Genomic DNA, 14,501 nt, shown 5'->3' with positions numbered 1-14,501 from the left:
CGCTTAACCAACTGAGCCACCCAGGCGCCCGGGTCTTTTCCTTTTAAATGAAAGGTTGGCAGATTACCTCTCTAAGATCCTTTGTAGAATGAAAGTATATACTTTTCCCCTAAGGTTAGTTACTGAGTGTATGATGGCTTAGGCTGCCTTTCCCTACCCAGATCCTGTCTTCCAGAAAATTGATGAGGCTGTAAATGTCCTACCACCAAACAGGGAATGGGTGTAAGTCTCTGAGGAAGTATTTGCCAGGAGTCAAAAATATTAATAGCCACCTGCCTCTGCCTCTCTTATTCTAAAGTAAAATGTTGTTTTATGTTATTTTGATCTTTTACTCCCTAGTCAACAACAAACATTGAATTTTTTGACATGTGAGAGAATTTTGATAAGTGATATTCCATTATTCCATTAAATTAACTTTAAAATTGGCTTAATTAATTTGAATTTAAGAAAAATAAGGTTCTAAAGTGATCAAGCACTTGAAGTTTCCGAAGTTCTCCTAGTAAGCCTAGTTTATTGAATCTGTTTGGTTAGGTAAGCTTCTTTGTTTTTAAAGATTTTATTTATTTGAGAGAGAGAGAGCACGCGCGGGTGTGCACCGAGTGTGCAGCAGACTCCCTGCTGAGCCCGGTGTGGAGCTCGATCCTAGGACCCTGAGACCTGACCTGAGCCAAAGGCAGATGCTTCACCAACTGAGCCACCCAGGCGCCCCTAGGTCAGCTTCTTTGAAGGTGTTAAACCAGAATATAGTCACTGAGAGTGTTTGAAGCAAAAATGAGTCTCAGTAAGAACCCAACTTATAGGGTAGAGTCCCCCCCCGCCGAAAGATAGATTTTTATGGTAATAATAGAAACTGAATTCTTCAAAACGTGTTATGGTGAGGAAGGAAACATAAACCCCATGGATGAAAAGATATTGGCACATAGAAGTCAAAAGCAGTGCACATTAAAGGCATTTATGATGATAGGATGTGTCAGTTTAACATTGAATCTTAGGTGTGCAAGCCTTCTCTGGCAGACTCCTAGGTTCTTCAAGAACCACTTCCAATATTGCATCTATGAAGTCTCTTCCCAGACCTTGGGGATACTGGTCTCTGATAGTTGTTGAATGAGAGTCTATTTGTTGTTGTTCCAGGTGCTGTTCCAGGGTACAGTTTCTTTTCTCAAGATGCTCACATTCTAGAGGGAGAGAGATCGTGAACATGAACACACACAAACATACACAATTGGTTCTAGCTCAGGTGCTGTGAATGAAGTGGTAATGAGGTGGGGGCAGGATGATGAACAAGACTTTCCAGAGGAACCGATGTTGGAGCCAAGGCCTGAGATCAAGATAACTCTTCCCTTTGCTTACTCAGAGCATTTGTCCTTACCTCTGTTATAACACCTTTGTAATAAGTGGTACATCAGGTCTGACTGGGAGTATGGTGAGGTCAGAGATCTTGGACACACAATAAATTCATCAAATAAGTAGCCCAGAAAGTAATGTTACCTCTAAGTCCCTTGGTTGTCAAAGGAAGTTTTATATGAATTAAGTTTGAATAGGGTTGTTCCTATATATTTGTGAAGAAAATGCATACTTTGAAAAATTGGATTATATTTAAATATAATGCTGTGCTCATTGTGGAGAAAATGTTCTATCTGCTCCTATAAATCTGGTTGTTTTCTTCATCTCATTTCCTAAAACAGGGAAATTCAGATGTGCTATAATATAGCTACATAATAAGCTCTTTCTAGAGGTAATGGGAAGAGACGTTTTTATGTGAAGAATAAAAAATTATTAAGGGTTTGGGGAAGAAATGGAATATTTGGGGGAGCATTTATGAATTAGAGTATGATGCATTGATATTCTGGTAGGTAAAAGAAAAAAATCAGTATTTCATAAGGTTTTAGGCTATGGAAATAGATAATTTATGGTCCTGTGATGTAAAATAAAGAAAACTAGATTCCCTTGGGCAGTGGTTGTCAAACTGCTTTCTTCGTTGCTGGGAAGGCCAGGGGAATTGCTCTGGCTGTGTACTGCCTGGCTAGGTCTCCTTCGCCTCATTCCTACCTGCCTGTGCTCCCACCACTTCTGTTTTTATTTCTTCTATCAGTAAACCACTACTCTAAGGATTTGGGATTCTTAGCACCGTTTTGAGATGTTTTATTTTTTACTTAATTTTTTCCTTTTTCAAATTTTTATTTAAATTCCAGTTAACATACAGTGTAATACCACTTCCATATAACACTGGGTCCTCATCACAACAAATGCCCTCCTTAATACCCATCATCCATTTAACCCATTCCACCACCCACTTCCCCTCCAGCAGCCCTCAGTTTGTTCTCTCTAAGTCCATTTTCTGGTTTGCTGCTCTTTTTTGTCCCCCCATGTTCATCTGTTTTGTTTCTTAAATTCCATATCTGAGTGAAATTATATGGTATTTGTCTCTGACTTATTTCACTCAGCATAATAGTCTCTAGCTCCATCTATGTCATTGCAGATGGCAAGATTTCATTTTTTTGATGACTGAGTAATATTCCATCTTTTTCATTCGTCAGTTGATGGACATGTGAGATGTTTTTGTGCACTCACTGTGTGAAGTCCTTCACATGTTTTGTCTCATTTAACCTTTGCAATACCTTGTGAAATATGGCTGCATTGTCTTTCCATTTTACAGATGGGGAAGCTGAGGCTCAGAGAGGATAAAGAAATTGCCCCCTTGCACCAATAGTAAGAGGTGGGGCTGGAACTTGAGGCCATTCTCCTTGGCTTTTGAACTTCTGTATTCTGAACTGCTCTTTTCTACCTGCTGTGAGGAAGTGGGGTCTATTCCAGCCACAAAGATTTACATAGGTCACAAGAGATCAGCACTCTAGAGCTCCATCACTGCTAGAGCCAAACCTGTTAATCACTTATATTTGGAAAATGAAGATTACAGTAGCTCATCAGTCACTGTAGGTATAACAACAATTTAGGATATTTCATGTATGGGTCCTGAAATAAAATGCATTATCCTGTACACCTGCAAAGTAAGGTCTGTGCATAGTTCTGCATAGTTGCCTTGCTTGACCTCAGTTTCCTCATTTGTAAAATGAGAGACAGGTAATTGCTAAGACCCTTTCCCCTTTCAAGTTCAGTGATCTTGGGAAATGTTTCTGGGAGTGGGAAAGAGAAATGATCTTGGCTCTGTCTGGTTCTATGTCCCTTTTTAAGAGTCACCCAGGTTTAGGGCGCTTGGCTGGCTCAGTTGGTAGAGCATGCGACTCTTGGTCTCAAGATTGTGAGTTTGAGTCCCACATTGGGTGTAGAGATTACTTAAAAATAAAATCTGGAAAAAAAAGTCGGCCAGGTTTAGATGGAGTTCTCAGAACCCTCAATAACCTGTTGGAGGTTCTTCATAAAACATTCTCAGGAAGGGGAAAATTATAAACCTATTGAGGGCTGGGGCCACAGTTGTTTTATTCATTTCTTTGTCCCATGCAACAGATACCTATGGCACAATGATGATTTATTTTACTTTTGTGCCATTTTCTTAGTTAAAACTGGACAGTTGTATAGATTTGCAGAGGAAGACTAAGGCAGTAGACTAAGCATACTGTAATTTGTTAGAAGCTGCTACTTTGTAGACTGAAGGAGTAGGAAAAAATTGGCTGTGAGATCAACTTAAGTAATTTTGATTACACTATAACCTTTGCTAATATCTCAAAGTGACAAATAATCTACAATTATGACCGGCTATGTTATCTATTGTTTATATGTTGATTAAATTATAATCATTTGCAACCAAAATATATCACAATGAAAGTTTTAAAGATTTATTTATTTATTTTAGAGAGGGAGAGAGAGAGAGAGAGATTGAGCACGTGCACACGCGCAGGCAAGCAGGGCAAAGGGCAGAGAAGGAGAGAGAGGGAAAGAAGCAGACTCCCAGCTGAGTGCAGAGCCCCACATGGGGCTGGATCCCATGACTGGAAGATCAGGACCTGAGCTGAAATCAAGAGTTGGACGCTTAACCGACTGAGCCATCCAGGTGTCCTTCACAATAAAAGTTTTAAAATATCTTCACTGATTTATCTCTTCCTTCACTCTATATGTTTTACAATCTTAAGATTACTTTAAGTTTTAAATACCAGCAGTATAATTATTTCTTACAGGCAATGATGATGCTCTCTTCCCCAATACACTTGCCCATCATCTTGGTCTTTTTACTTAACAGTATTTTGCCTCATTGGCAGAGAATCAAGAAAAGAGAAAGGGAATTTTACTATAGTTTATACTCATGTTCATCAAGCCTCTGAGAGAGAAAGAACTTGAGAAATAGCCTGGTGTGAACCCATCTCTTAGTAGTTTAGTGATCAAGGCCAATGGATGGAAGGCTCTACATGAACCCTATAATGTGTATAAAACACTCAGCAGAGTCCTAGCATGCAGTGGCTCTTTGATAAATGGTGGTGGTTCTCAGCATCTTAACCTAGAATTTATGTCCTTACAACTTGCCTGCTATATTCTAGAGCCAGCATTTGGAGCTATGTAAGGCTTATCTTACTTTTACCCAGCAGCTCTTCAGACATCTGGAGACAGTGGTCACACTTTGCTATTTCCCCCTTCCTTCCCATCCTGTAAACACCACCTCTTTTTTGTGCAAACATCTGGCTTCTGAATCTTTCATCACTTGCATTGATTTTTTTTTTTTTTAAAGATTTATTTGAGAGAGAGAACATGTCAGTGGGGGGGGGGGTGGTCCTTGTGAGGAGAGGCAGAGGGAGAGGGAGAGAGAGAATCTCTCTGCTGAGAGTGGAGCCTGTCACGGGGCTTCATCTCATGACCCTGAGATCATGACCTGAGCCAAAATCAAGAGTCAGATGCTTAACCAGCAGAGCCACCCAGGTGCCCCCTTGCATTGAATCTTTTTGAGCCATCCTCATTATCAATCACTTGCTTAAAACTGGGGCCAAGTCTTCCTCTAAGACTCACAGTGAGATTTAAGGGATGAAGGAGGAAGGTATTAAGCAAAGGTCTCCAGAAGTTGGGGTAACTCTGTCAAGGAAAGTTTTACCTCTGCTCAGATGATGAGCCAGTTGAAGGACTGACCCTTGATCCATTATGCCCCAGTTGCTTTAGAAATATTAGATGGGGGGGTGTCTGGGTGGCTCAGTTGGTTGAGCGTCCGACTCTTGATTTCAGCTCAGGTCATGATCTCATGGTCATGAGACTGAGTCCTGTGTTGGGCTCTGTGCTGGGCATGGAGCCTGCTTAAGATTCTCTCTCTTCCTCTCCGTCTGCCCTTCCTCCCTCTAAAAAAAGAGAAATATTAGATGGGCACATTTTGTTTGAAGTTTTCTCTCTTCCTCAACATCCTTAAAATTGCAGTGTTTCTAAAACTTTTGCAATATTTGGGCCATTTAACATGAAAAACAATGTAAAAATCTAACAGCTAACTTAGTAGAAGTTCAGTATTGCTTTAATTGCTTTAATTACATTGTCACTTAAATATGTAGAAAGGTAGGTATTCTTATATACTATAGGTCTTACACACCAATACAACCTAAATAAATTGATAATGTAAATACCAACAAAACTGCATAATCAAAAAAATGTAAAAAAATAGCAGTGTAAAGCTATAGATATTATTTGCTCAAACTAAATTGTTCCCAAATGTGACCATGGTACTGAATGCTGAGTTCAGTGTGCTGTATTTCAGAATGCCATGTAAGGAGTCAGTTTTGCACTGTTAATAAAGCTCCACTCCTACAGGGTAAAATTATGTCCTCTGGCCTTAACTTGCTGTGAACACATCTTTTACATAGATTAAGTCCACCTCTCTTTTTCCTCATTAACTTCCAACAAAGTTATACCCTTTGGGACCAAAGGAGTTGAAACTGGACACCGAGTGGCCTGACTGAATTTGATTTAGAAGCAGTTGTTCACATATTCCAGAATAGGATGATACACACATTGTAAGTTCTATCAAAATAAGCACAGAATTAAAATTGTCACAGGGAACTCTTGTATTGTGGAATACGTTTGGTCCAGGTGTGAGGAGCAAAAAGACAGATAATGGATATGATTTGTAGGTTCCATCCTATCAGGAGATTAGATGTAATTTCTTTTTCAGCTGGTAAGCTTTATAAAGCTTTTTGGTTAGTGAGTAGGATTTTTGTTTCTACTTTTACCTGATTTTTTTGGTCTTTGATTAAACTTCTCTGAAATTTCAATACTGAAACGTGGATTTCTGGGCATACCTCTTCATAGATGTTCAGATGTTCAAAGTAGTTTTTTTACCCCTTTCTCAGTAGAATGTATCACAGACTGTACTGCTGGATGTGACTTTAGGGCATGGCTTGGTTCAGCCAGTTGCCTTCATAGGTGTTGAAGGAGCATTGGTTTTAGCAATGAAAGGTCTCATTTTTGTGTCCTCAGCCTCGCCCTGCAGCGAAGGCCGTTATATTCATTTGTGAATGCAACAGCGATGGTTCAGTGACACAGCAAAGGAGTGCAGAGTGGGATAGGCTTCCAGGCCAGAGCGGTGCACTTTGTGTAACTCTGCTGATCCCCATAAGTTTTAAATTCTGGGTTCTGTACAGTTTGGGTTAAAAAAAACAAAACAAAAAACTAAGTTGTTTGCCACAAGAGAATAATAAATCAGTCTTTCTTTTTTTCTTAACCGGATAGGCGTGGGAATTCGTCTCTGATGTGCTCTAGATGGAGATAAGCACCTTTTAATCCACCCAGTAGGACTGCCTCACAAATGCTGTGCTTGATGAAGGACATCAAACCATTTTGTAGATGCAAGATACCTGGATTTATTTTCCCTGGTTATATGTCTTTGGAAGCAATTTTCTTTCTCTGTTTTAGATGTTAGGAAAGAATTAAGGTTCCTAAGATTATTGCTGATATTAGATCTATAGTGTCAGTCAAGCTTTCTTTTCTCTGTGTCTTTACATTTTTATGTTACCATATTTAAATCTGCATGTGTGTTGGGGGGGGATCTTTTCTCTAAGCTTGAAGAGCCTTTGCACTTTAGACTTATAAAGTTCAGTGCTTGCTTCCACTCCAAGTTATATAATAGTCTCAATGTCCAAATTTTGTATAATTGATTTTCTGCCATGAATGTCAAAATAGTTTGTAATTACAAACTAATTAGTGGGGTGAGGCAGTTAATGTAAATATTTTAACAGAAATGGATGAGATACTTTATAGGAACTGATATAAAAGTAGGCTAGCCAAATATACTCTTACTGAATTTCCAACTGCATAAGGTTGCATGTAACTCTTTGTAATTTCTAACAATAAATTGACATTTAAGTGTTGACAAAGTACTCTGATTTAGCTTTAAAAACATTCATGTATATACTTAAACATATATATGTGTATATATATGTACACACATGCATATTCCATTGATTAAAAGACACATTTATTGGACTAAAAAGTACCCTGTGGAATGAAGGGGGGGAAATCGGAGGGGGAGACGAACCATGAGAGAGTATGGACTCTGAGAAACAAACTGAGGGTTCTAGAGGGGAGGGGGGTGGGGGGATGGGTTAGCCTGGTGATGGGTATTAAAGAGGGCACGTTCTGCATGGAGCACTGGGTGTTATACGCAAACAATGAATTATGGAACTCTGCATCAAAAACTAACGATGTAATGTATGGTGATTAACATAACATAATAATAAAAAAAATTAAAAAGTACCCTGTAAAAAAAATAAAAATAAAAAAAAGTGCCCTGTACGCTCGAAACTAATACAACACTATATGTTAATTATACTCCAATTTTTAAAAAATAAATAAGTGTGTGCCCTGGACTCTCGATGCTTTGATGGTCTGAAATGAATTAAAAACTTTGGTAGATACTAGGCAGCCTTCATATCCTGCTTGTTTCCATATATGCCTTAGGCTGCCTTTTGGTCGGCTGGCATGACCTAAGAATGTCTCCAATCATGCATGACATGTTTTAGGAGCCTGACCCTGAGCCTCCCAGGGTCATTCTGTATAAATAGCTACACTGTGCAAATGTTTTACCTAGAAGTAATGCAAATCCAAACCATGAGATTTGTAAGTTTGCATTTTCATCATTACATTGACAAACATATTTTGAGTACCTGTTATATATCAGGTATTGTGCTAGATGTGGGAGTATGAAAAAGATAGTCGTTTTTTTTTTTCCAAAGAGCTTCCAGTCCAGGCAGTAGTTTGTAATGAGAGGTTGTTTTCAGAGTCACCTGTGAAATTAAAAACCCTTACCTACATATTCTGGCCCCACCATCCAGTGATTCTAGTAATTCAGTTGAACTGTGGTGAGGTCTGAGCATCTGTACTAATACAGCAAAATTAGCTGATTAAAAAAATTCTCCACCGAGAACTATTGGAAGAGAGAAAGAAAGAATAAATGATTATGAGAAATTGATACTTTGTAAGCTCAGGGTATAAGAAGAATGTAATTGTTAAAATTTTATTTTAAAATTATGAAGATTCATATACATGTACAGCCCAGTGAGTTGTTAAGAAGTGAACATCTTTGTGACTACCAACTGTGTCAAGAAAGAGTATTGCCAGACTCTGAGAAGTTCTCCTTGTGTCCTTTCCTAGTTACAGTTCTTCCCAAGATAACAGAGGCCTGACTCTTGCTTTGATCTATATTTTTGCCACCAATGAAGGCATCCCTAATTGATACAGTTTAATTTTTTCTGTTTTGAACTCTAGAGAAATTGAATCTGACTACATATATTCTTTTGTCACCTTTTCCCACCACTGTTTGTAAAATTCACCCAGGTTGTTGTTCATGGCTCTTGTTTGTTCATTTTCACATACAGAAACTGTATAGTTGTACCTATGACCACGCCACAATCTCTGTATCTGTTTTGTTGTTGGGACATGTGGATTGATTTTTTATCTTTGGCTGTTGAGCAGTGCTTCCGCATACATACACTAGTGCCCATGTGCATGAGTTTTTCCAGGACATCTTCCTGGGGTGGATTGCTGGGTCATATGATGTGTATGTTGTACACTTAGTACTAGATAACGTTTTTCTAGGTGACTGAACCTGTTTTTCCTAGGCAGTTGAACCAATTTAAAATCCTTCCAGCAATGTTTGAAAGTTCCTATTGCCTTACCTCCTTGCCAAGAGTGATTGATCTTGACTGGTCAGTTAGAAAGAGGCAAGATGGGAAAAAGAGGAAGGTTATTTCAGACATATAAGAAGTAATGAAAATAAGAGGGTATGATGAGTTTGGAAGGAAATTGCAAATATACTGGTATGACTAACTTAGGAACCTGTGGGAAAGTGGTGGGAGATGAGAGTGGAAGTGTGTGATGTGCTGAGGAGCTTGGTCTTTATTCTAAAGGCAGTGAAGCAGGCAAAAGACATCAGATCTACATTTCTAAAAATTTGCTGTGACAACTATGTGGAGGATGAGGGGGTGAGGCCCCACAGGGAGCTTAACTACTCTAATCCAAGGTGAAATGAAAAAAGGCAGAGTCAAAGAGCATAGATTCCAGAGATGCTTAGACCAAGGTCAACAGTTTTGCCAATTCTGTTGAATGTGGGAAAGGGAGAAGAGAGGCAGGAGTCTTGATTTTGCTTGGGTGACTGTATAGGTGGTGATTTCATTCAGTAAGTTGGGGAATTCAGGAAGAGGAGAGTTTGAGGTCAAGGTGGCAACAATGGGGAGTGAAGTTAGTTTTAGACAGTAGCATGTGAGATATCCATAGATAATCTAGTAGAGATGTTCAGTAAGTGGCTTGAACTCAAGGAAAGGAGTAGGCTGGAAATGTCCTCAGGATATAGGTGGTGTTTGAAGCCATGGGGGGAATGCAACTGCCCACAGAGAATCTAAGGAGGATGAAGTAGATGAATGGGAGAAGAGGACCCTGAAAAGCAGATCAAGAAGGAACAACTAAAGAAGTAAGAGGTATAAATCAAAAGAAATCAGACTGTGGAAGCTAAGGAAAAAAGGTTTTGCAGGAGAGAATCATGACTAGTGTCTAATGCCCTCAGAAGACACCCAGTGAATTTGGAAGATGTGCTTTGCATTTGGCAGTTAGGAAAGACATGCTCGGGGATCAGGGTGTTCCCGCCAGGGGAATGCAGAGAGCAAAAGTGATGCCACAGTGGCTTAAGAGCAAACAATGGGTGAGGAAGTGGGGAAAAAAAACAGATGAGGAGTTGTTTTTTTTTTTTTAACTCAGCAGTGAATGGAAGCCAAAAGCATATTAGGTAGAGTGCGATGAGGAATGAAGAGAGGGAGGATTTGTGTGTGTTAAGGTAGGAGGTATCTAATCCTGTAGAGAGGGCTGTCTAGTTAAATGGAGGAGAGAAGAACAATGTCCCTGAAACTGCAGCATGAGGACACACAAACATGATACTGAACATCCAATAGGAGGTGGCTATCCTATTACTGCAAAGAGAGACAAGGTGGGAAAAATTGGCACAGTCTGAATACATTTGTAAGGGTGAAGGTTTTCAGAGACAAGACATTGGAGAGTTCCTAGCATTTAATATTCTCTTGCCTCTTAAAGGAGGCAGATTCTTCAGTTGAATAAAGATGAACATTAATGGTTGATATGCAGGTGGTATTACACAACTGTAGGCACTTAATTTGACAATCTGCTAACTACGAAGTAAAGTGTCTTTGAACAAATGTCAGTGGTAAGAAGCCATAGCCATGCCACTGTAGAGCCTTAAAGGAAATTCAAAGACTTTCTATTCTGTGTTGTGCGTGAAAACCGTTAAGTTTTATAATCACCTTATGCTTTTATCCATCTTCTTTCCATACATAAAGCAAATTTTCTTTGTATTTAGTATTCATGTGATCATAATTTCCAAAACGACTTCCTTCTAAACTCCTATGGTCAAAGAACTATTATTGGAAAGAGGGAGAGAGAGAAAGAGAATGAGAGTGTGTGTGTGTGTGTGTGTGTATCTCAGTTCTCTTCAGCCAGAGACCATCAAGAACATACCTATAGTTGAACAAGTTGAGTTTATTACTCATTGCAGCAAAGAGAATGCACATTGTATGATGCCATGGGGCATCTCAGTAAGATGGTGTTAGACCTATCATAGAATTTGGGCTTTGGTTGGATAATTTTAGGGAGGATCTGGGGAAGCAAGGACTTGCTCTGTATTGGGTGCTGTTAGAAGAAAGGACAATTCTGTGACTGAGTATCTCATTAAATCTTACTGGGAGCACAGAGTAGATTGAGGAAAAAGCTGTAATTGGTAAAGTCATTCAATGAGTGTGAGAGGAGGATGTCTGGTATCTTGTGGATTGCACAGTGAACTTGTTTTTGTGTCACTTTACCATAGTCTCAGAGTGACTTTATTTGAAACAGATATTGTCTGAGATTATATCCCAGAGAAGAACACAGGTCTGACTGTGAGCATCAGACCAGCTTATAATAATAATGAGATCTAGCTGTTAAAGTCAGATCAATTCTGGACTTCAGATACAGCCTCATTTTTCATATATTAATATTCATATGTACATATTCATGTATATATATACACACATACACATTTATGTCTTAGTTTAACTCTAATTTATAAATGAGATGCTTAGCTTTTCCTTCTTTGGGTGAGTGTAGTTTTAATATGTATTGGCAAAAAATTTAAAAATCCTTTCAGAGTATAATATTTTATCAGGATATCAAAACTCATTACTTGAGGATATACTTTTTCAGCTGTATCAATAGCATAAAATGCACTGCTGTTTGTTATGTTATTGGGGAGTGAGCAGAAAACAAAACATTCTTGCATTGATCCAAGTAGGGAGTAGGTGGTGGTGAGGGCACAGAGGGTGGACATTTTGAGAAATATTTAGAAAAGAGAGTGGACAGAACTTGATGTCAGAATGTAGTATGTAGGGAAGCCAGAAGAGTGAAGGATGATGCCTGGGTTTCTAGCTGAGTAAGTTTCAGTAGGAAGTGATGTTCCTACCAGGATAGGGAAGAAGGGGGAAGTGACCAGTTGGCAGCGGGGGGTAACAAATCTTAAACCAGAATTCCTACAGTAGCAAGAATCTGGTTGAGGGGAGGCTGATTGCTTCTAATCAATCTTGTAGGTGCCTACTACCTAACAGAATAATAATTTATTATTTGGTTAACAGCAAGAGCTCTAACTGCCCAAGGAAACAAAATCTTAAATTCTTTTGTCAGCATGTTCTCTCCTGATAGGCAAATCTATGTAAGTGACAAAATTGCCATCAGGAGATTGTTTGATCAGGGTGGGGACGTAACAAGGGAAGCTAGCCTGGGTATCTTGGTTGCTATGGTTATCAAGGTATGACATCTCTACTGTAGGGTTTTGTGTGCCTACTATATGGAAACACAGGTGTGACCTCAAAACTGTGTTTCGAACCTTTATGCTGAAATGTTGTATGCCAAAGATGCCAAAATGGATATCTGCTGGTTCAAAACTTTACATTTCATAGAACTGATCTACAAGTTTTTAATAGAAACAGTATGAAGGGAGGAGGGGAGAAAAGGAGGGAATTAAAATATGTCTGTAACCACACATAAACAAATTAAAGGACAAACTTCCTTTACCTATTTTCATTTTGATGTCCTGAACCTGTATAAAGAAGCAAAATACAGATTAATTCAAAAGGCAGCTGGCCTCATTGATATGTCAACTGTGCAGGGTTGATCAAGGAAATCTGACATACTAAATTTGCTCTTGTTTTGTTTCTTTTTATCATTGTGTTTTTGCTTTATATTGGGAAAGGCTTTTCCCCAGCTGACTTCTCCCTACCCTTAAAAAAAAAAAATCACTGTCTCTTGCTGAAATTTCCTTTTCTTTCTTCCATCTTAATATTTTGAATCAGAACATACAATTAAATTTTATTTAGAGCTTTTCATTATGAGACTTGTGTTCTCTATAAAATTAAAGCAAAATTGTGTTTATTTTTGCTTGTAAATACGTCCATGTGATGTATAGTTCTATTTTATTAATTTCATATGTGTATTTGAAACTACATGCCATTTTCCCAGATGATTATACTGTGAAAAGTCATTTGGATAAACCTTACAGAGATGGAAAATCCCTAACTAAGTGGCAGTGGTTATGCTAGCTTTCTGATTACTGGTGTGGAAGCAGCAGGAGAGCTGTGGCTGCTTCCCTCCCTAGTTTTCTTGGACAGTGGCCTAATTATACAATTATATATATCTTTAAATAGAAGGCTTTACTCCTCTTTTTAGACCCTTCTTACATGCCTGATCTGTTACTGAATTGTTCATGTGCCCTTGGGAGTCTTTAAGTTCTCCATTCATCAGGATCTTAAGAACATCCTGATAATAGTTAAATATGATATTTATATTAATAGGTTTTCCTCAGGCATTGTCTTTCACTGTTTTGGTTATTTTTGTTTTAAGCATGAACAGCCCGTAAGGCTTGTATCATATAATTATTCTATTACGAGTGAGACTGTTACACTGAATATGTGAAAAAATACTGGATTCTTTTTGAGTTAGAAGATATTTTAGAGAAAATCTTAGAGTGTAATCCTCTTGCCCTGTATGCCAAAAGGTGAGAATAAAAGAATTGGGTGACTTCTGAGTTTCCTGAAAGAAAAAGTATGATTTTTAAATATATAATTATGAATTAGGATTTTCAAAATTATAATAATAAAAATCATTACTTTTCAACCTATAATTTTGGGACTTAAAATTAATGAACATTGAGTTGGTAAACCAATCGACAAATAGTATACTTTTTATGTTTTTGTTTTTTTTTTTTTTTTAAGATTTTATTTATTTGACAGAGAAAGACACAGCGAGAGAGGGAACACAAGTAGGGGGAGTGGGAGAGAGAGAAGCAGGCTCCCCGCCGAGCGGGGAGCCCGATGCGGGGCTCGATCCCAGGACCCTGAGATCATGACCTGAGCCGAAGGCAGATGCTTAACGACTGAGCCACCCAGGCGCCCCTACTTTTTATGTTTTAATAAAAATAAGCAGAAGGCTGCATGAATAATGAACACATTTTATTTTCAAAAAGATTTATTTATTTTAGGGAGAGAGAGAGCACACCTGCATGCAAGCATGAGTGGGGGGAGGGGCAGAGGGAGAGGGAGAGAGAGGGAGAGAAGCAGATTCCCCGCTGAGCGCAGAGCCCAGCATGGACTACCCCGAGATCATGAACTGAGCCAAAATTAAGAGTCAGTAGCTCAACTGACTGAGCCACCCAGACACATCGTTTTAAACTATTTAACATCCTTTCCCATTTAAGTAGGTATAGAGAAGGTTGTCTTTTTGAATTAATTATTTTAAGTTCACATTCTTTAATTAAGAAATAAAATGCCTGAAGTAAATTTTTTCAGGCTGTCAAAACTCTTCATTTTTGCAGTAATTCATTAATTGAGTAAATGATACTATGACTAAATATATTTTAGACAGCTATGTGAAGATGGAGTAATCATTCTTCAATTAGGACTGAAATTTGTAGTTGGAAGAAGAAAAATAGTTTTATTTCTTTATATGAATATATTGTGATATAATTACTTCTTCCAGAATGGGATTTTTTTTTT

The 14,501-nt window shown here is 38.4% G+C and overlaps 1 protein-coding gene across 10 annotated transcripts in view; it reads left to right on the top strand.

The window, feature by feature from the left end:
• DCLK2 (doublecortin like kinase 2) overlaps positions 1 to 14,501 on the top strand; it is a 146,768-nt gene that overhangs the window by 5,611 nt on the left and 126,656 nt on the right. The gene's annotated exons all lie outside the window — the stretch shown is intronic.

The sequence above is a fragment of the Mirounga leonina genome, unplaced genomic scaffold, assembly GCF_011800145.1.
Source record: "Mirounga leonina isolate KUSES-001 unplaced genomic scaffold, KU_Mleo_1.0 Mir_176, whole genome shotgun sequence".
Taxonomy (NCBI): domain Eukaryota; kingdom Metazoa; phylum Chordata; class Mammalia; order Carnivora; family Phocidae; genus Mirounga; species Mirounga leonina.
Note: the sequence above shows the minus strand (reverse complement) of the source record. Positions and strands in the feature narration are given on the sequence as shown.